The sequence below is a fragment of the Rhincodon typus genome, chromosome 2, assembly GCF_021869965.1.
Source record: "Rhincodon typus isolate 14 chromosome 2, sRhiTyp1.1, whole genome shotgun sequence".
Lineage (NCBI taxonomy): Eukaryota > Metazoa > Chordata > Chondrichthyes > Orectolobiformes > Rhincodontidae > Rhincodon > Rhincodon typus.
In genome coordinates, this window is record NC_063333.1 from 53,129,794 (window position 1) to 53,151,448 (window position 21,655).

General features: G+C 39.5%; 1 protein-coding gene across 1 annotated transcript in view; it reads left to right on the forward strand.

The window, feature by feature from the left end:
- Window positions 1-21,655, forward strand: part of tbc1d5 (TBC1 domain family, member 5) — a 203,910-nt gene that overhangs the window by 42,833 nt on the left and 139,422 nt on the right. The window lies entirely within an intron of this gene.

The window sequence follows — 21,655 nt, forward strand, 5'->3', positions numbered from 1 at the left end:
AGGTAGTGTCCTCGGCCCAACCATCTTCAGCTGCTTCATCAATGACCTTCCTCCATCATAAGGTCAGAAGTGGGGATGTTCGCTGATGATTGCATAATGTTCAGCACCATTCGTGACTCCTCAGATACTGAAGTAGTCCATGTCCAAAGGCAACAAGATCTGGACGGTATCCAGGCTTGACCTGACAAGTGGCAAGTGACATTTGCGCCACACAAATGCCAGGCTATGACCATCACTGATAAGAGACAATCTGACCACCACCCCTTGACATTCAATGGTGTTATCATCACTGAACCCCCCACTGTCAACATCCTGGGGTTATCATTGACCAGAAACTCAACTGGACTCACCACATAAACACAGTGGCTACAAGAGCAGGTGGGAGGCTAGGAATACTACAGCGAGTAACTCACCACCTGACTCCTGAAAGCCTGTCACCATCTACAAGGCACAAGTCAAGAGTGTGATGCAACCCCAAGAACACTCAAGAAGCTTGACACCATCCAGGACAAAGCAGCCTGCTTGATTGGCACTATATCACCCAAGCATCCACTGCCTCCACGACCAATGCTCAGTAAAGGTAGTGTGTACTATCCACAAGATGCACTGCAGAAATTCACTCAAGATCCTCAGGCAGCACCTTCCAAACCTACGACCACTTCTTTCTAGAAGGACAAGGGCAGCAGATATATGGAAACACCACCACCTCCAAGATCCCCCCCACAAGCCACTTGCCATCCTGACTTGGAAATATATTGCCGTTCCTTCACTGTCGCTGGGTCAAAATCCTGGAATTCCCTCCCTAATGGCATTGTGGGTCAACCTACAGCTGGTGGACTGTAGCAGATCAAGAAGGCAGCTCGCCACCACCTTCTCAAGGGCAACTAGGGATGGGCAAGAAATGCTGGCCAGCCGCAACGCCCATATCACACACTTGAATAGAAAAAAAGTTAAAGGAACATAATCTTCATGAGAATCTATTTTGTCAGCTGATTCAAATAAGTGCAGATGAACGGAGACCTTGGAATGCATGATCAAATATCCCTGAAAATAGCAGGACAGGCAGATAAGACAGCTAACAGTTTTTACCAGATTCTTCCCGATATTAGCTGAACTAAAAACTCCATAAACACTAGTTAGGTCACAGTTAGAGTACCACGTACTGTTCTAGTACAAGCTCAAGACGTGATATCACAGAGTGCAGAGGAGATTTGCAGGAATATGCATACATTAGAAACATTTAAAAGGCATCTTAACGGATATATGAATTGGCAAGAACATGAGAGATATGAACAGTGTAGAGGTAAAAGGCTTTTTCGTTTAGAAAGGCTTCATATGTCAGCACAGTCTTGGTGGACTGAAGGACATGTTCCTGTGCTGTATTATTCTTTGTTTTTTGTTCTTTATTACCAGAACAGGAGAGCTTGAACTTTCAGGAAGGATTGGATAAGCTGGGGCTGTCTCCTTTAGAGCAGAGGGGATGACAACAGACTTAGCTGAGGTATATAAAATGATGAAGACATTGGTAGAATGGATACAGAAACCCTATTTCCCTTAGCAAAAAAGGTGAATAAACACATGCATGGCTTTAATTTCAGGAAACTAACTCAGAAGGATGGAAGGGAGTTGGGGGGTAATTCTTCACGCAGTGGGTCTTGGGAGTATGGAACTCGCTGTCTTAAAAGATAATAGAGCTGGAAACCCCAACTTGTGTTTTCTGAAGTATCTGGTTGTACATCTGAAGTGCTGTAACCTACGAGGCTATAGACGAAGAGCTGGAAAGTGGAATTTGGCTGGAAAGCTGTTTTTCAGCCCTGCAGACACACTGGCAGAATTGCTTACTCCTGTAATTAAATTTTCAATGATTTTGTTTGTGATGGAGACTAAATGTAGGCTGCAGTTTCTTTGGAGGTGTATTTTTTTTCCAAGCTTGAAATTGATGGGACAAATAGCCATTTGTACTGTATTAACTCTTCGATCCAAAGATCCTAAATTTTTATGGTGTGTTTGTCTTTTCAGTGTGATTCATGTATTAATAGCTACTTATGAGAAAAAGTACATTTGGCTTTATTTCTTATGCAAATACAATAAACTTCATGCAGTGGGACTTTATTTAAAGTAAGTATTTAAGTCTATACTTCACTGAACCTTTGTAATATTTATAGTCAATCTACTTTGCATTGTTTAATATTCCTAAATGATCGATTGAACTTTTATGTAGACTGTAGAGTATTTGTTCCATATTCAGTGTTTAAATTTTCCAGGCTTTATAGATTTTAATTCTATTTGAAGTAATGGAATGAAAATCAGCCGGGCTGTTCAAAAGGAGCTTCACCAGCAGGTGAAGATGAAAATCTGCCCCATTGTACATTCCATAATCACTTTCCTAATCTTACAATTAGAATATTTTAAATAAAATTGTCTGTTTATTTTCGGGTCCCTACAGCATTGTATTGAATTTTAAATTAGTGGATTGATTTAAAAATCTACAATAACGTAAGTATTGGCTAGAACTTCTAGGTTAGTTCAAACAAAATAATTGGTAAAATTGTTTCTTTTTCCGGTTCCTTCAGTTGTGAGAATTACACTGATTATTCACAGAAAACCTTATCTGCAATAAAATGCATCAGCTGGTTCAAGGTTTTCATCATTTACTCAATAAACCATTAATATAGTGGCATTGCCCAGGCATTTTTATAACAACAAATTTGTGGTAATTCTAATCAGCCACCGCAGCTGGTATTAAGCAGCAGATGTTGGAGAGTCTGCACAAATATCCTGATTTGACGCCATGAAGAGTTTTTTTTTGTGTGTTTTCCTTAGCTCTTGCTCTCTTTTGTCAAAGCTCCAATAATCACTTAATATTGGCCAACAAAAACTGCATCACTATCCTCCAACCCAGCACAATGCATGCATATAGTTTAAGTTCCATATAGGATCTGGGCAGCAAAGCAGCCCAAATTTGCAGTTAGTTAATGTTTGCAGCTTGGCAAAAATAAGTCTATATGCAAAATGTCAGCTTGCAATATATTTTTGTCATGAGCCAAAATCAAAGCATCAGAATGGCTTTAAGTAAGCCTGTTAATACTTTACAGCTATGTCGAAGTATCCACTTTCTCATTTGAAACCTTCAGCTGTAAAGAGTGATATGACATTGAATAACCACAAATGAAGCGCATGTAAATAACCTACGTAAGAATCCTGCCAATAAAATGGAGTAGAACCTTTGTTTTAAAAAACTGAGACTTCCATTTGTTGCCTATTAATTAAGAAATACATTTTACTTACAAAGCACTTCTTTAAAATTTATAAAATCTTGTACAAGCCATATCAGGTAGATGAAAGCAGTCTGTTTAGGTTTGTTTAGCATATTTGACAAAAGACACTTTGATGTATTACCAAGCATGGTGGTGGACTTGGCCTGACTAGTAGCTCTTGCTATGATTAATGGCAATTGTTTCAATGAAAAGCATGTTTTTATGTTTCACTTTTGGAACGGGAAGGCAGAGTAACAGAACAGTATCCATAATTGCTGATTTTAGTTTGAACAAAAATTGCAGTGCTGAAGTTATTTGTAGTATTGGCATGATGGCAAAACATCTTTTTTGTCAGAAGTGAAATCTTTTTTAGAAAAAATTATGGGTTGCAGCTGTGATTTATAGGACTTCATTAGGCAGCAGAAATTGTTGTGGACTAGTGTTTGATTTTCCTGATTAATAATGCTGCATTGGCAGGTTACCAGAAGATTCAAATTGAGATTCAGATTTTGAAGCAGGTGTAATAAAGTGTGATGTAATATGGTGAGTGTATAGCTGTTATTGCTTCTGATGTAGAGGCTAGTCTCCACAGAGTTTTGATAAACAGACTGATGGGCTTGCTAAAATAGATACAGACTAAACAATCAATGTTCAGGAACAAGCTCTGACCGATTACAGTTCAGCTGTGTAATATTAATGCCATGCTGAAAGTCTGTTTAAAGTATGTAACATAGTGCAGTACATCATAAGTGCAGGACCCAAATTCTTACATTTACAGGAAGAAATTGATTTGTTTGGTAAAAATTTGATTTCAAAGCATTGTGTATTACAGATATACCATTTTAAAAAATGTTTATTAAGAAACTTGATAGCTATTGGTTTTGATGGCCACACCATTTCAGGGACTGGTTTGGGCTGGAGGTGGTTAAATTGGGAAATATATGAAGCCAAACCCAAGTCTACCAAGCTGATGTACCTCTGCTTTAACTGTGGCTAGCTTGGGGACATCTGAGTAACCCACTGTCGTGAGATGATTCAGTGATTGTAATATTTTCATGAGGCTGTGTTCTTGTTATTTCAAGAGGCAATTAAAAGTAATATTGGTCAGCTGTGTTCCATTTGTCTCAAAACCCTACACCCTATTTTGTCAGACTATTAGTGTTTGTGTTTTTGTCACCAAGTCCTGTAGAATCCCCTTGTCTCTAAAGATAGATTTGATCAGTTAGGACTATATTCACTTGAGTTCAGAAGATTAAAGATCATATCATATAAACCAATAAAATTCTAACTGGACTAAACAGGGTAAACACTGGAAGAATGTTCTCGCTGACAGGGAGTCCAGAACCAGGGATCACAGTCTAACAATACGAGCTAGGGCATTTAGAACTGAGATGAGAACTTTCTTCATCCAGATGGTGGTGAGCCTGTGGAATTCTCTGCCACAGAAAGAGGTTACTGCTGAAACATTGAGTATTTTCAAGAAGGCATTAGATATAGTTCTTAGGGCTAAAGGGATCAAAGGTGTAAGGAGAAAGCAGGAGCAGGGTATTAAGATGTATGATCAGCCATGATCTTATTGAATGACAGAGCAGGCTTGAAGGGCCGAATGGTCTGCGCCTATTTTCCATGTTACTATGTCATGAACCCAGGCTCCTTGACACAGTTTTCATTCAGTTTTTCTTATCTCCGTGTTTGGTTCAGCACAGACTTCAATAGTCGCCTTGACAATACATCTGCTCACCCTGCTTCCCAGTTTCTACATCTCTGCCATATCTGTTCTGATTATTCCTGCTTTTCCAAGAGGGCTTCTGAAATGTCACCATCCTTAGTCAACCAAGGATTCCTCCGTAATTGACGGAGCTGTTGGCGGTGTCCAACCGGTCTCCTTTGGCCTTTGCCCGTTCTCTTCCCTGCCAGAACAGCAATAGGATGCCCCTGGGCCTCACTTACCTCCCACCAACATCCACGTACAAAGGATAATTTCTGCCACCTCCAGCAGAATGTCACCACCAGACACATATTCGTCTCCCCTCCCTTATCAGCATTCGTCAGGCACCGCTCCCTTCAAGACACCCTGATCTACCCCTCCTTCACTCCCAGCACCTCCCCATGCAACCACAGCACCTTCCCTTGCAATCACAGAAGGTACAACACCTGCCCATTTACTTCCTCCCTCCTCACTATCCAAGGCTCCAGAGTCACCTTCCAGTGAAGCAACGATTTACCTGCATTTCACTCGATCTAGTCTATTGTACTTGTTACTTACAATATGGTCTGCTCTACACTGAGGAAATGAAAGGCAGATTGGGTGGCTGATTTGCAGAACACCTATATTCTGTTCTGCAAACATGATCCTGAGCTTCCAGTTGCCTGCCGCTTCAACACACCACTGTGTTCCCTGGCTAACATCCCTGTCTCAGACTGCCTACAGTGCCCCAGAAAAGCTCAGTGTTAGCTGGAAGGACAGCATATCATTTTTCATGTGGGGACTCTGCAGCCTATTTTTTAAATCATTCATGGAATGGGGGCATCACCGACTAAGCCAACATTTATTGCCATTTCCTAATTGCCCAGGGACCAGTTAAAAGTCACTCACATTGATGTGGCTCTGGAGTCACATGTAAGCCAGACCATATAAGGGTGGCAGCTTCCTGAGAGCCAGATGGGTTTTCCCCCCTAACAATCAGCAGTGGATTCATAGTCATCATTAATTCTTAATTCCAAATTTTGTTTTATTATTGATTTCAAATCCTACCATCTGCTATGGCAGATTTCAAACTTAGGTCCCCAGAACGTTACCTGGTCTCTGGATTAACTGTTCAGTGATAATACCACTAGGCTATTGCCTCCCCTTCTGGATTCAATATCGAGTTCAACAATTTTAGGGCCTGAGCACCTTCTCCCACGGCCTTAACCTAACCTGTACGTGACATTACACAGGCTGCCACCACAACCAACCCATCATCAGCTATTTATGGTCCTCATTAGCAGCTATTGATTCTCCCAGGCTGACTTGGGAAACAAAAATAGAAATTGCTGGAGCAACTTAGCAGGTTTCATAGCATCTACAGAGATAAAACAGAGTTGATGTTTCAGGTCCAATGACCCTTCTTCAGAACAGATGCTGCCAGACATGTTTCCAAGTCTGGATGGTGAATGGGTTAAAGGCAATGGTTCCTATGTAACTGCTGCCTCTGTCCTTCTAAATTGTGGTGGATGCGGATTTGAAATATACATGCAAAGGAGGCTTGGTGAACATCTGCAGTTAATTTTGAAGAAGGTATACATTGCTGCCACTGAGTGCTGATGGTGGAAAAAATGAATATTTGTGGGTGTGGTGCCAGTCAAATAGGTTGCTTCGTCCTGAATGTTGTTGGAGCTACACTGATCCTGGGAAGTGGGGAGTACTCCATCATGCTCCAGACTTGTTCCTTATAGATGGCAAATAGGCTTTAGGAGGTGAGTTATGCACACAAGATTCCTGGTCTCTGACTTGCATTATTGCTTGCTCAGTTCTTGCTTCAGTTACCCCCTCACCCACTCACTCCTCACGCCCCATCCAAATCAATCTATGATTCCTTCCATTACTACAAACTTGTAAAAGTGTCAACTTATCAGACCTTTATAGTATCAATAAAAGAAATTACATGCACTAGGTACTACTTTATTTTGTGTAAATAAGCTTTGGGAAATTGTTAAAATATATCAAAGAAAGAAAATTATCAATCAACAAGCAAGGAATGCTTTCCCTTGTTTTCACCTGTTTCAACAGACTAATGGACGCTTGGGCTTTCTGTCAAGCCTCATTACTCATTCTCTAAAAATCTGTTTTGTGCATGTTGTGAATGGTTGTTTTTTTTTAATCTTTTCCACATTTACCATAGGATTTATTGGTTCAGAGGAAAATCTATGCTGGCTAATTGGGCATGGAAGTGTTGTGAGGTAACGTAAGGTGTGTGTAGGTCCATAAGGTATCTGTAAAGGGCAGAAGTTGGCATAAGGGTATCAGGGTCCGTTGGGGGTAAGCTGATGGAATTGGAGGGCACGGATGAAGCATTTTAAAGATGCCTTTCGAAAGGTAACCTCATCCACAATTTCCTGAAGGGTGTGAACTCTGACTCCTTGAGAAGGTAGCTGACTCTATGATCTGACTCATGATGTCAAGATGTGTAGCCCTGCAAAGCTCTGAAACATCCATCCAAGCTGTCCAGACCAAGAACACAGGTTTTGAGCTTACTGCCCACGTCCCCCTCCCATGTCAGTGAAAGTTGTGAGCGTAGGCATTGGGAACAGAATCCTGGAATCATTTTTAAAAGTCCACAGTCCTCCAAATTCCATGAAAATCCTGCTTCTATTTCATTGAACATACACCCTTCCTCCCAGGTTTCTCACTGTATGATCCAAAGTTCACATAGGAATGACAGTAGTGCAAGATTCTGGTGATCAGTTCACATCTTATATAACTTCACTTAAAATCCATAAGCAGAGTTTGAGCAACAATACATAATAAGGTTCAATCAATTTCTTTTGAGAAAAGACTTTGTAGAATCATCAAATGTTTACAGCACAGAAGGGGATCTTTTGGCTCATCTTGTCTTTTGTAAGCCCTCTCTACAAGCAAATCAATTAGTCCCACTCTCCAGCCCTTTCCCCGTAGCCCTGCATTTGTTATTCTCTTCAGGCACATAACCCAATTCCGACTTGAAAGCCACAACTGAACCATGCTCAGTCCATTCCAGAACTGCTTCACTTGAGTTAAAAACAAGTTTTTCTTCTTGTCCTCAGCACGTTTTCTCTTTCAACTTAACTTGCTGTCTTCTGGTTCTTACCTCACTCAGAGATAGTAAGAACTGCCAATGCTGGAGACTGAGATAACACAATGTGGAGCTGGAGGAACACAGCAGGTCAGGCAGCATCAGAGGAGCAGGTAAGCCAATGTTTCAGGTCGGGTCATTTCTGAAGAAGGGACCTGACCTGAAACGTCAGCTTTCCTGCTCCTCTGATGCTGCCTAGTCTGCTGTGTTCCTCCAGCTCCACACTGTGTTATGTCTTCTGGTTCTTGATCCTTCTGCTAAAGGAACAATTTCTCTCCGTCCCAACCCCTCATGATTTTGAACTTTTCATGTCTGAGGAGGTGATATACACCTTTTCCAACATATTAATCTAATTAAAGTCCCTCAGCCCTAAGACCACTCTCTTAAATATTTTCTGCATTTTCTCTAAACCCTTCATATTCCTCCTAGAGTGCCCATAATTGAACACACTACACCAGTTAGAGGCTAAATCAGTGTTTGATAACAATTCGTCATGATTTCCTTGCTTTTGTACTCTGTGGCCTATATTTTCCCATTCTGCATGGGGTAAGGTAACAAAGAAAATGACACTGTCATGTGCATGCAGGTCTGTCATCTCTGTTCTCCAAGGAGAGCGGGAGAACTGAGGTGTAGGGAAGTAAGTCCAAACCAATGAATTTTATTTTTCACATTGTATTGGGAATGGATCTGCGTTTGCAACCAAGAATTGAACCCTCTTCCTGACTCCTGCCTTCAGGAGGAAAATCCAAACCACTATCTCTACCTCTATTCCATACCTCAGGATTCCATGTTGGGCTTACACTCCTTGGTAACTATTCCTCATGTGAATGTGGATATTGAGTCTCAGTGAGCAAGTTAATGGTAGAGGGGTCAGGTCAAATATAAAGAGAATAGGTGAGGCTACATGTGATAGCCATGTGCACTTACCTTTGTTTCATGTGCTCATTGGATTAACCAACTGGGATGCAAACTAATTCTTTCACACCAGAATCTCATAACTTACTCACGCTTCTGATATCATGTGATTTGTTTACCTATTGACTCATGTCAGATCAACCTAGGGTTATAAGCTCTGGTCTTATGTTTGATGTTTGCTTCAATGGTCGGTGAAGTAGCTATTGACATGACTTCTAAGTTGAATTCGCCAATTCATTTTCAAGTGAATGATTAAATATTAGAAGCTAATGCAACTTTTTCTACACGTCAGTACTTAGCACCATAATGCAGTTTTTTTTCATACTTGTAGATTGCAGTGGCAGAGGACAGTGCTAGCAGTAAGAAAAATGTTTTTTTTGTTTACTGCTTGCTTACAAAACCAGAATGATATTTATTTTTGACTTTCTGTCGGAAAAAAGTCTTCTGTGCAATGTTCTATGCCTCAAATTTTTTTATTGCCATCTGGAGTATTAGAACAAGTTTAGCCCAGGAGAATACTGTGTAAATGGTGAAATGCTGAATAAATGTGAGTTAATGACGATAATTGTGCTGGTCAAATCCTATTTTTGAACATGGCCTAATTTTGACAGCCAATTTACTTAGCCACCTTGCAAAGAGCATTTAGTTTGATGGGCTGTCGTAGACCTGTTTGACATTTGTCCCCTGTAAGACCGGATGAACATGAAAAATTTACTGAGGCAAGGAACTCCTAGGAGTAAACAGTTTTCTAGTTTGGCACACATGGGATTGTACAAGGTGAGCAGAACTTCAACTTGTCATGGATGCAGTACGTTTGACAAACATAAGTAGATGCTAATGGCCAAATCGTGACAGAATAAAGTCCCATAACCATATGGCTAATTGCCACAACAATATCTCCAGTGTTATTAATCAAGTTTTCATAGTGTGCCATGATAATTGGAATAATTAGAAACAGCGTAGGCATAGCCAGCCTCCACTGCATTCTCTGAGAGTAGGGACATGAAAGAACAGTATTTGCACTTTCGTCTGCTTAGTTAAATGTTCTGGTTCCTAAAAAGGCTATAGTTAATTAATGAATTAACTCCCCGTCATTGGAGACTTTCTAACCATCAGGGTGTTACAGAGCACAAAGCTAGCAAAATGCTCCGACAGAGCACACTGCTTGCCATTTCAGAACCTTTATTACACTATTACGCTATTACATGAACTGGTTATTGACAATTTAGGGAGTCGATGACCTAATGGTATTATCACTAGGCTATTAATCCAGAAACTCAGCTAATGTTCTGGAGACCTGGGTTTGAATCCTGCCATAGCAAATGGTAGAATTTGAATTCAAGAAAAAAGTTTGTTAAATCTGGAATTTAGTATCTGCTAATTACCATGAAATCATTGCTGATTGTCGGAAAACCCATCTGGTTCACTACTGTCCTCTAGGAAAAGAAATTTGCCTCCGTAAGAAACCAAGAGAGTCATGAACAACGGCCCAGTCCATCACACAAGCCAGCCTTCCATCCATTGACTCCATTTATACTTCTTGCTGCCTCAGGAAAGCAACCAACCTAATCAAAGACCCCTCCGACCCCAGTTATGCTATCTTCCACCCTCTTTCATTGGGCAGAAGTTATAAAATTTTGAACACACATACAAACAGATTCAAGAACAGCTTCTTCCCCACTGTTATCAGACTTTTGAACGGACTTCTCAAATATTAATGTTGATAGCTCTCTGTCTCTCTCCGCGCCTTCATTGTGGCTGTAACACTGTATTTTGCACTCTGTTCTGCTACATCAATGCACTTTGTATGGTACAGTCTGCCACATGATACCTTTCACTGTATCTTGGTACATGTGACAATAATAAATCAAACTCAAACTGACAGAATTTAGTCCATAGTTGACTGGCGCTCGGTAATCACTGTGAAAATGGAATTTTGCTTATAAATGCACACAATACAAAGCAGGCAAATACATAGGAAATGTGAAAGACAAATATGAGCTGTCAGTAAAGTTTCTTTGTTTTCTTAGATGTATTGAGTAGCAAATTAATTATTATATTTAATGAGAATTATTATTTAGTCAATGAAAATCTCCTAAAAGGAGATTTTCAAAAATTACTTCTTATGAGTTTTTTTTATTTACTTGCTGGAAAATGTAAAATTAATGAAGGAAAATATTAATGGACAGTTAATCTGCCTGTGCACTTCAGCATCGCAGTATAAAGGTAAAGCTGCCACAGTCCTACTGAACCATAGAGTTGCTGTCTCATTACGGAGAGATGACTTGTGGTTGTTTAACATGAGGGTCACCAAACCTTAGATGAGGTTGAGGAGGTGAGTCTTTCATGGCAACATCAGCTAGTGTGAGAATTGAATCCACATTGTTCGTGTCACTCAGAATCACAAACCAGCCAACTGAGCTAACTAACTACGGCAGTACATATTGTGAGAAATCAGATTTTTTTTTCCCGACCTAATGCTGTAGAACGCTGATCACCCCAAATTTATCTCGGGTCCAGACTACAATCCTATTGAAAGTTTCAAGCCTCTGGAATTCTTGCACTCCACCAGTTCACTCCCTTCCTCAAGCCATTCCGATCCTCAGTTCCACCTTTGTAATCTATCCACATTGCATTCTCTACTAACCTGAATGTACGAACAGGTAATGCCTTTTGCCGTGAGTAGTGAAGGAGTGGCTTTCGCCATTTACTGCACATCAGGAAATCCAGAAACTTTTCTGGACTCATCAGCATTCTGAAGTCTGTCTGAATTTAACGTTGATCTGTGGCATTTGTGAGGAGAACAACCACTGGGGAAATGGTTTAACTGAGCAAATTGCGGAATGCTTAATGTAACTTAGAGGAGGAGGCAGCAGAAGGAACCTGAGGTGGCCAATCAGCAGCACCTAGAGGAGCAGCTGGAGCGAGGACCCCAAGACAAGGGGTCGGCAGCACATAGAGGTGTGGAAAAGAGGAAGATCCCACAACAGACCTTCATCTCCTGATTAGAGGAATGGACAAGGCGAAGAGGCCGAGTTAGGCAGTCAGCAGAACCAAAAGGACCAGGCAAGAAAGGGACTATGTGGCAGGTAGATAGAGTCAAAGACAGTGCTAGCTTCTTTGGAGCTAATTGGAATTGACTCTTGCCCAGGTGAAAGGGGCAAGCTTTTTGGTGACTCTCTGATAAGTGATTGAGATGATTTCTATTCTTAAATTTGAGCATAGAATACAAATTGATTTCAGTAAATATGCAAAAGGCACTAAGTCAGTGAATAATATAATTAAATACTTAAAACTCATTTAGAATGGCAGTTCAGGTCGAGGCTACAGCACATTGTAGTTCCTGGGGACCATGGTGATTCAGGGCAAATGTGTCTACAATCAGTATTTGAAATTTGAACAACATTAGCTCAGGGTTTATGAGCTAGTGGGTGAGTTACAGGCACTGCATCAGGAATGGGGAAAACTATCTGGCTGCTTTATATCCATTTGGGATAGGATCTGTTGATTTGGTCAGTAATCAGGGACCGGAGGGTATCACTGACAGTGAGGCAGGTAATGGGTTCCACAGGGCATGAAAGTCAACCTATGCAATTCTCCAACAGAGCTGTCTTTCTTGCAGCCTGTATTTAAAATCTGCAACATGAAGTTTTTTTTAATGAAACCTAGTTCCACACTGGTAAAATGTGTGTATTCCCGAAGAAATAGACATGCTATTGAACTGCACTCATCAGCCAGATGCATTATTATCACATTGAAATTTGAGTGTAAGATGAAAAGCTTCACCAGCATGTCTTTTTCTTTCAACAGAACTTGCAGAATTATTTTTTTCAAGGCTAGAGTGATTGTTCAGCAGTAATAATATTTCTGACTTCATTAAAATTTCACTTAAGCGTGGTTGCAGAAAGCTTCATTTTTATTTCTGTCAGCCTTCGGGGTAATTACCCTTCATTCACGACATGATGGCTATCTCTACGCAGATTCTAACACTGAAGTTGAGAGAAGTATCACTTGTAAAGGAGCAGGGTATCGTTCACAAAAATTTTTGATTTCTATATTTAATTGCACCTCTGCAGATGTGAGATATTGTCAGTTTTACTCATGAAAAGGGAAGCTGATGGTGTACAGGTGAGGCAATGGTGTAGTGGTATTATTGCTGGACTATTAATCCAGAGACCCAGATAATGTTCTGGGGACCCGGTTTGAATCCTGCCATGGCAGATGGTGGAATTTGAATTCAATAAAATATCTGGAATTAAGAGTCTAATGATGACCATGACGTCATTGCTGATGGTCGGGAAAAAACCATCTGGTTCACTAGTGTCCTTTAGGGAAGGCAACTGCCATCCTTACCTGGTCTGGCCTACATGTGACTCCAGATCCACAGCAATGTGGTTGACTCTTAACTGCACTCTGGGCAATTAGGGATGGGCAATAAATGCTGCCCAGCCAGCGACGCCCTCATCCCGTGAATGAATAAAAAAAGACTCAACTGTCCCATCATTATTTGTATTGCAAAATTAGGTTTCTCGTGGGGAGGCAATGCCTTACCGGTATTATCACTGGACTATTATTCCAGAAAATCAATGAATTTCTGGGGACCCTGGCAGATGGTGGAATTTGAATAGTCAGAGATGCTCACATCCCATGATAGATAAGAGTTTTAAATAGTAGGTCATTGGGTTAATCATGAAAGTAACATATGAAGGCTACACAAACATTGGAGGTTCAAAGAGAGAAACTAGAGAGCAAGTGCAGAGTAATGGACACCATTGTTTGAATAGTATGCATTCCATAGAGTTAGAGGGTCATATAGCACAGAAACAGAGCCTTTCGTCCAACCAGTCCATGCCGAACATAATCCCAAACAAAACTGCCTGCTCTTGGCCCATATCAATCCAAACCTTTCCTATTCATGTACTTAGCAAAGTGTCTTTTAAACATTGTACCTGTGCCTACATCTACCAATTCTTCAGGAAATTTGTTCCATACGCATAGTGAGAGAGTGGAAGATAAAATTTAAACAAAGATATAGTTACTCAAGAATTTTCTTTTGCATGTATAGGATGCTGTAGGAATTAACTATGAGTAAAGTACTATTTTGTTCTTTCTGCATGGGAAACTGATAGCAAAGGTAAGAGCCCATGTGATCAAAGAAAATTTGGATAATTGGATCCAGAAGTGACTGAATGGCAGGGAATAGGGGATGATGGTTGTGGGGTGCTTTTGTGACTTGAAGCCTGTATACAGTGGGGTTCTGCAGGGATTGGTGTTATCCTTGCTGTTTGAGGTATATATAAATGATTTAGACTTGAATAGGAGCGTTGATCAATAAGTTCACAGATGGAACAAAAATTGGTGGGAGGTGGTAAATTGTGAGGACAATAGCTTTGGAATACAGGAGGAAATAGACTGGCTGGTAAGATTGTCTGATCAGTGGCAAATGGAATTCAATCCAGATAAATATGAGGCGATGCACTTGTGCAAGACAAACAAAACAAGAGAACACATGATGAACAGCAGGACTTTGGGAAGTACTGAGGATCAGAGGGTCCTTGATATGGATATCCACTGGTCCCTTAAGGTAGTGGCACAGTTAGGTGAGTGATGAAAGAGGCATTGGGATACTTGCTTTTAACAACCAAGGCATGGCATTTGAGAGTAGTGAGGTGATGCTGGAATTGTATAAAACATTAGTTAGTCCACAGTTAGAGTACTGTGTGCATTCTGGAATCCTCATTATAGGAATGATGTCATTCCACTCAAGATGGTGTAGAGGAGATTTATTTACTAGGGTGTTGCATGGGCTGGAGAGTTTTAATTGTGAAAAGGGGTTGGATCAAGTGGAGTTGCTTTTCTTGGAGCAGTGGAGACTGAGGGGAGACATAATGGAGATGTATAAAATTGAGGGGCATAGATAAAATGGACAGGAAGGAACTTTCCCTTTGGTGGAGGAAACAATGTCCAAGGGCTAGGGGTTTTACACAGGAAGTGAAGATAAAATTTTTTACCTAGACGGTGGGGAGAATCTGGAGCTAATTGCCTATAAGGGCAGTAGAGGCAGAAGCCCTCATAACACTTAAGAAATAGTTAGATACACACTTATGATGCCGAGGCATACGAGGCTATCAGCCAAGTGCTGAAAAATGGAATTGGAATAATTAGGTGCTTGTTTTTGACCAGCGCAGACCTGATGTAGACCTCTATGACTCAAATCCAATCCAAATCCCTTGACAAAATACTGATAGTGTAGCTTCTAAAAGGTCATGGGCAACCAGTATATCCATGTTAAATTGTACATGAGCCGTCACTGCAAGTTACTGTCTAATATGTATTTTGGTAACAATGACCATTGTCTGTTATTTTTGCCATGGATTGCAAGAAAATATAGTGACCTTCATTGATCACCATCCATGTGCCTACTGTGTTGTTAACTGATCTCATACTAGGCCTATTTATTAAATTTAATTATCTGCTAATGCAACAGGTGAAAAAAATGACACCAAGGAACAGACCTTTTTTTCTCTCTTTGTTGCACCTGGTCAAAATTTGTAACTTTCTGATGCTCTAGCATACCATTCTTAATATGACTGATGGGAATCTATCGCACTGTTCATGATAAGGTAAGTTGCAGACACAGAGATTTTCAAGGATTAATTTCAGTTAGTTTGTTTTTAACAGGTTAGTATGATGACTCCCTAAGCCCACCTAAACTGACGACTGCATCAACTGTTCATAAAGTCAACATATAGTCTGATTACGGGCAATTTAATCTAAACTCTGATGTTAAACTGTATTGGGTGCTTATCAACTGATTGGACAGCTGTTAGAGTGATCCACTAGCAATCTATTTCAATATTCAGTTATACAAGACAGAAAATGGTCATTTTGAACATGATGCTAATTAAAATTGAATTTGACTCCAATTATTTTCTCTTCCTCTTTTTTTTACTTTATACAAAACATTTTTTGCCCCTCAGTCTTTGAACACATTCTGTCTGTCTATCTAACTTTATCTCTCTCTTGCTCTTTGATTTGCCGAGTTTTCTGTATTCAGCTTACACTTTAACTCTCTTCCTCTTTCTGCCATCTTTGTGGCAGAAATCTAAACTTTCCCAATGGACTGTAAGGCTGCCACAAAGTTGGAGGTGTTTCGGGATTAGCACCAAAGGTGACATTGAACAGGTTAGGAGCCAATCATGTTTCAGTATTCATAGAAATCAAACCAGAAATTTTAGGCTTTCATGTTTAATTTGAAACCTAAAACATAGAAGCTAAAGTAAAGGTAAACAGACATTTTTTAAAAAAAGTTTGAATGTTGGATTGGCAGTTCTTACCTGTTCATTATTATGATGGAGGTTGCAGAGTTTGAGAAGCTCTACAAGACACCCTATAGAAGTCTGTAGGTGCTGACTGCAAAAGCTGGTTTTCCATGTTCTTCTACCTATCTCTGGACTCCTAAATCTCGGATCTGTTTCAATCGAATGATTACGGTACATTGGAAAATTTTGCTGTCATTGACAACGTTCAGACATCATCTCAGTCTGTCACTTACACGTTGCTGTAATTTTCACTTTCAGCCTCTGGAGTTGATCTATTCAGTTACAATGAGCAGGATAAAAATTAGGCAGATGCCAGAATTGACATCAAACCATTTTGTCAGACTACTGTCCATTGTTTCTATCCACCTTTCTGCTCCTCATTTTGGAATTTAATTTAGATAAATGTGAGTTGCTGCATTTTGGAAAAGAAAATCAGCAGGCCTAAACACTTAAACACCTAAACACCTGGGGAGTGTTGCTGAACAAAGATACTTGGGAGTGCAGGTCCATAGTTCCTCGAAAGTGGAGCTGCAGGTAGATCGGATAGTGAAGAAGGTGTTTGGTACACATGCCTTTATTGGTCAGTGCATTGAATGTAGGGGTAGGGAGGTCATGTTGCGGCTGTACAGGACATTGGTTAGGCCACTTTTGGAATACTGTGTGCGATTCTGATCTCCCTGCTATAGGAAGGATGTTGTGAAACTTGAAAGGCTTCAGAAAAGATTTACAAGCATGTTGCCAGGGTTGGAGAGTTTGAGCTGTAGGGAGAGGCTGAATAGGCTAGGGCTATTTTACCTGGAACATCGGAAGCCGAGGGATGACCTTACAGAGGTTTTAAAATCATGAGGGGCATGGATGGGGTAAATAGACAAGGTCTTTTCCCTGGGGTGGGGGAGTCCAGAACTAGAGGGAATAGGTTTAAGGTGTGAGGGGAAAGATTTAAAAAGAATCTAAGGGGTAACTTTTTCACGCAGAGGGTGGTGCATGTATGGAATGAGCTGCCAGAGGAAGTGGTAGAGGCTGGTACAATTACAACATTTAAAAGGCATCTCGATAGGTATATGAATAAGAAGAGTTTAGAGGGATATAGGCCAAATGCTGGCAAATGGAGCTAATTTATTTAGACTATCTGGTCGGCATGGGCATTTTGGACTGAAGGGTCTGTTTCTATGCTCTTCAGCTCTATGACTCTATTTCTGCACTGTGTGTAAAACTAAGCTCAGAAGTTCTAAAGTTCTTGTTCCATCTATTATTATTTTTGAGAAACAAGTCATCGATGCTGTTTGATTTTCACACTTCTTGACTTGTGATTACTCGAACAAAATCATCATAATGTCTGGTGAGTCTGTTATCTATGCTAAAACTGATTTACTGGAAATTGTAGTCATTAGTTGTAGTTTTAAAAATTCATCAGCTACAAAGTTAATACTTGTTGAAAGATTCTTTATTCAAGATAATGTTCTGAAAGTACAGAAAATAATATGTAAGTAAACGCAGTTTTATTTGTACATATTGTTTATGTTATTCTTCAGTTTGAGAGAGTTAATAGAGGGTATAAAGGTTTTTCTTTTTAAAATAAAAAAATTGAGTTTATTTGTGATTGATTTTTCAAGGTGTCTGTTTTCATTCTTGCATACTATTTCCCAGCTGGTGCTATTCCTTCATGGTCTGTGTAATTTGTAGCTGTTTTTGACTGCAAAATTTGACCATATGCAATATGCAAAACAGCGAACGTGATAGATAGACCGAAAGTGTGCACAGTTGTATCTTTATTATTTTTCACACAGTACATCAGATGATGGCCTGATTGATATTCAATCACTATAAATCATTGGCCCTGATGATATATTGCCAGTCGTATCCTCTGACTTTTATGATGAGCAATACCAAGGGACATGTGTTAGTAGCGCATAAACACAGTACATCTAGCTTGCACTTCTTGTCCTTCATACTGTGTCAAAACTGATCTCAGTTTTTTGCCAAAGGCTTTTTATAAATCGTTAAAGAAACTCTGAGGACAAAATAATAAAATATATTGTAATTGAAAATAAAAACGGTTTTCAACAATAACTTGAATTAACGTAGAAGCTTTATGTAGTAAACATTCCCAAAAGTGCTTCACTGGAGGATTGTTGAACAATATTTGACACTGAACACACACATAAGGAGATATTCAGACAAGAGAGTAAAATGTTTCATCAAGTTGGTCAAGCGATTTGAGCATTCAGGTGGAGAGAAAGATTTCAGAGAGGAAAACATTGCAATTTATTAAAGATGACAAACAGTCTTAAAATACTGAGCTCTTCAGACCTGTAGTTCTTACCTCCAGTATCATATACTTGTTTGTAAGGTTTTCTCACCAAACAAAAGCTGTATTTCTGATTCACAAAATTGTTGAGGTCCATCGTGTCTGCATGGGTTCTGTTAGCTAGTGCCAGTCTCCTGCCTTTTCTCCACATTCCTGCACATCATTTCTACTTAAATAATCATCCAATGCCCTCTTGAATGCCTCAAGTGAACTGGCTCCACCAAGGATCGAATCCCCTATTTGTTTAGAAGATGTTTTATGTAATAGTGAAATGATAATTTACTGTCAAAAATAGAAGTGCCACCAATAGCATACACTGTAATGTATTCTCAAATCCTATGCGGACAGGTATGCTGTTAAACATAAGAATTCCAAAGTTGATGTTCAGGTGCACCTCTCTCCTGTTGATTTTGTCAAAGCAGCTCTCCATTGAAATACATTAATTGGATAGACATTATGGTGTGTGCATGATAGATACCAACTAAAGTTATTAAAGAAAATTGGATCTAGGCAAAAGTGATGTCAGAAGCCTGTTTAGAGCTATTTAAACCGAAAGAATTGTGGATGCTGTAAATCAGGAACAAAAACAAAGTTGCTAGAAAAGTCCAGCAGGTCTGGCAACATCTATGAAGGGAAAAACAGAGTTAACATTTCAGGTCCAGTGACCTTTCCTCAGAACAGTTCTGAGGAAGAGTCACCGGACCCGAAACGTTAACTCTGTTTTTTCCTTCACAGATGCTGCCAGACCTGCTGGGCTTTTCCAGCAACTTTGTTTTTCGTAGAGCTATTTAAGTTTGGTACACTATTTTACTAAACTTGTATTACCTGTGATTTTAGACATGCGCTAATAGTTCATTGTTGCTCATCAATCTTTTAATTATTACAAATTTAGAATCACATTCTTTCATACTTAAACTGTAGTTACGTGTTTTAAAAATGAGGCTTATTTTTCTTTTCAATCTCTCTGAATTCAGTCTTCCTTACTCCCTTTTTCTCTTTCTCTGCCTATTCCGATGTTAAGTTTATCCGTTCAAATTCACACTTCCTTCTCAGTCCTTTTATGTCAGTTTCACAATACTTCAGTTTTATTGGTTTTAGAATTACATAGTTTTTGTTTTGTTCACGTGGGCCCCAGGTGCTGAGTTTCCCTTGTGATATTGCCAGCTGTCACATAGATGCAAATCTTTTCCTTTTTAAAAAGAAACCAAAAGAAAGGCAATACTTTGGAATATGTAAATGAATAATTGCAACAATAAAATTACTTTACTGAGAATGGGGTCTGTAGCCCTAAACATTAGTTATGGTTGAATATTTTTCCATTTACCACAAATTCAGTTCATTTTGAAAGATATCTCACTTTCACATTGCACAAATTTGACGTTGCCTTAATGGCACAGATTATAGCCCCACATCTGGAGGAATCTGGGACACTACATATGGAATCTAGATCTGAAGTAATTTCATTAGTATTTCTAAAAACTTGATATTGATTGACAAAGTGTTTGGCTGTGCGAGAACTGGCAGCAATAATGCTGTGCATTCTAGCCTTTCAATTGTCAGGTGTTTGGAGAAAAAAATTCAAACTATAAATATTCATCATTGCAAGTCGGTCATTGGTTGAAGGGGAGCACTTGATGGAATGAATTCATTCACAACTTAACGCATATCAGCCTAATTGCAGTTTTGTTGACAACAAAAGGCTCAATGACAGGTGAAGGCAGAATCTACTTTTGTACTATGTTTCACACAGTAAGTCATGAGGCCTTTGAATTTGAATAATCTTAGCATCTTAACTTTCAAAGTTCAAGAAGATTGACCAGGTTTAATTTTTTTGCCATCGCATCTTCCAACATAAATGGGACAAACTGAGTTTAAAATAATTAAGTAAAAACTTCTCACAGCCTTCATACTTATAGTTTACTGCTGCCAATTTTGAGGCTTGAAGTAAGCATACAGCTCTTACTAAAAATAGGATATAGTCTTTCTTGCTCTTCCAAGTTGGGATTCTAGGATATAGGTGTAATTCCAGTGCTACTTTAATGGGTTAATACAATGCTTCTCAAGCACAGATCTCGTCCGCAGCTCCAAATAGCAAGTGAGCAAAGTGCCCACTGAAGGGCTTACCGGCAGGCTTAAGGAAAAATGCTCAGTATGTTCAACACATTATCATTATTCACACACGTTCTTAAAAATTCCCAAATTTTGACTTGCATGTCCATTTGTTCAAACACATCAGACTGATCCTTGAAGTACATGTTAATGTTATCTGAAAAACAATATTGCACATATTTTAGTGATACCGTGCTATGAGCAAAGCAGTCCTCACAGTTTGTGTTGTGTTATTGCAGTTTTTGTTGCGTTATTGCAGTTGTTTTTGTTGTGTTATTGCAGTTGTTTTTGTTGATGTTAAGCACAAAGGAATAATGAATTATCAGCTGTATTAATGCCAATTTTGGTTGCATATTGTGCAGACTTCATCAAATCAAATTTGAAACTATTTCACTTTTGTATGAGAACAGTAGGAGAGGACACAGCCAGCACTCCGAGTGGGATAAATTCAAAATTAAACTGTAGAAACAATGTTTCAATGGCCGTTCTATGGGAAAGACTAAAATAAAAACAAAGTGCCGAAGAAACTCAGCAGACCAGGCATTACCTTTGGAAAGAGAAACAAAGTTACCCTTGTACGGAGAAGAATCATGTTTGGCTTGAAACATTTACTCTCTTTAATTCTCCACCGATCCTGCCAGACCTGCAGAGTTTCTTCAGCCGATTTCTGTTTTTGTTTTAGGTTTCCAGCATCTACAGTAAATTGCTTTTGCTGTGGGACAGACCTCCTAAGGCACCTCTGAGAAGCAGAACTAATTCACTCAATTCCAATTTAGTAATTTCTAAATTAACATTGTGATACAGAATTTGTGTAGTTTTAACTTATGGCATGTGGTAAGTGTAACATGTTTTGGAGGAAGAAGGTTTCTTTGGACCAAGTGGCTTTTCAAGGGGATTTTCTTCATGTCCTTATGGATGTGCTAGAGACCA